The 2,006-nt window shown below is 34.8% G+C and overlaps 1 long non-coding RNA gene across 1 annotated transcript; it reads right to left on the bottom strand.

The window, feature by feature from the left end:
- Positions 1 to 849: 849 nt before the first annotated feature.
- Positions 850 to 1,791, bottom strand: LOC109583278 (uncharacterized). Its single transcript, XR_002185444.1, has 3 exons — positions 1,535 to 1,791; positions 1,382 to 1,485; positions 850 to 1,321 (listed from the first exon to the last, which is right to left on the bottom strand). It is a non-coding gene; the product is annotated as an uncharacterized LOC109583278 (long non-coding RNA).
- Positions 1,792 to 2,006: the final 215 nt, after the last annotated feature.

Here is a 2,006-nt window from a genome sequence, read left to right as displayed (position 1 = left end):
ATTTCTTGGAAATCGTAAAAGTTTAGTTTCACAACAATTTTCTAAATCAAAAATTTATACTAATACTAATATCCGGATAGACGGTACACAGGTAGTACAGGTAAATTTCAAATTTAATTTGTATAGTTCATTTTTAATTGTAGATTAATGAAGAAGTACAAACATGGAAAAGGAAGGTTTCATCTGGGCAATCAACCATTCAGAGGAGGAGGGATTAAATACAAGCTCAATTGTTTCTGACAGGCATAGCCAGATAGTTAACTAAAAGAATGAGAGAAGAGGTACGAGAAATAAAACACAAGTTTGATGCATGACATATTGCGAAAGGTTTGTTTAGCATAAATAAATGACAATGCAACTCTACATAGGATTAAAGAAGAAACTAGATAAGTTATCTGAAGAAAAAGAGTGAAATTGTAAGAGAGGGGGCCCAAAGCAAGGTTAAGCATTAATATCGGTCAATCATGTGTACTGCAGGAGATAACCAAGACCTGATTTATGAGAAATGGTTGTCAGTGTATAATCACTTACATAATGTGCATAGAGGACATAGTAAACTGTTCAAGCACTCTCAACGTGGCAGATTGAGAAAAAGAAAGTGGCTTAAGAAACCACACATAAAATAGCATAATTGATAATTTACATTTATTCCTTTCCTTTAATAGGTACCAATATCAGCAGCAAATTAATTAGCAACATTAATAAAAAACCAATAGCTATTAAAAAGCATTATTAAGGGCTCTAATTCTTACAAAACATCACAACTAGAGGCATTTCTCAGTGTGGTAAACTATTTTGCCCCATAGTGTACTGCTTTTATTATTTGAAGAAATGATATCAAGTTTAGCAACAAATTAACTTGCAGTAAATATTACACACACGCAGTTTGCAAATATCTGCACTTCATTTCTATCACTCTATACTATCATAAGAATAATTGATCTATGGTCGACAAAGACATCATTGTTAGATCTGATCAAGGAAGTTCAGGAAATTTGATGTCGTTTTAAGCAGTTACATCAGAATGTCACATTTCAGATCAGTGAAAAAACGGGTATCAACTGGTACAATTTCATACGTGACGTTTAGGCTCAATAATTCATTGATCATCCTGTTGAAATTGGTGGCCCTGGTATAGATGCTGAGATCGATGAATCAAAGTTTGGACCAAGGACGTACAATAGGAGTCGTTTAGTTGAAGGTCATTGGGTACTTGAAGGAACAGAAATGGCCTTGATAGGTTACTCAGATGGAACTATACCCATCGTACTGTCCACCACTACTAACATTTTGTTGACCCGGTCACAGGAGCATATCTAGTCTGTGCAAAGGAAAGATGAGAAAAACTCAAACAATGCATTCTCAACTGTTCCATACATACCTGCCTGAATTTGTGAGAATGAAATTGGACAGTCCCCACCAAAATGCATTGAACAATATCATTTCTTGTATAGTAGAACAGTACCCACTGATCGTACCTACAAACTATAATAGTATAATAATTACACAAGCAGTAAATGTATGATATAATTACATTTTCCAGCTGTTTTGACACACAAGTAATTGGTTTTCAGGGTCCTATCTCTTGCTCCCTCTGCTTTTTATCGCTTGCATTCTCTAGTTTCTAGCTGTTGCTGTTTTCATAAAAATAAAATTTTGTCGACCATTTTGTGACAACACCTACCGGCACATGTCACTGTTGAACCAGCAGTGCATGACCACTGGCCATGCATCATTATGAATTTTAATGAGGTAGTACCCTTTCCTCAGTATAACCCAAAAAGGAACTACGGAAGCTTAAAGGTAAGTGTATATGATTGAAAATGTTCAAATATATTCGAAATTATAAATAATTTTTAAAGTATGTACAGCCAGCCAACTGTCAACAACCAGTTTAGAGTTGAGCTGTTGCTTTAATCTGTGTGCCTATAAGGATATACAACTGACTAGGAAGCTACTTCAATATAGGTATAATAGCAAGAATGGCTGTTATTTGAGGTGCAAAA

This window comes from Amphimedon queenslandica, unplaced genomic scaffold (assembly GCF_000090795.2).
Source record: "Amphimedon queenslandica unplaced genomic scaffold, v1.1 AMPQUscaffold_13518, whole genome shotgun sequence".
In the NCBI taxonomy this organism is placed as follows: domain Eukaryota; kingdom Metazoa; phylum Porifera; class Demospongiae; order Haplosclerida; family Niphatidae; genus Amphimedon; species Amphimedon queenslandica.
The sequence above is the reverse complement of the archived record's forward strand: the minus strand, read 5'-3'. Positions and strand labels throughout refer to the sequence as shown.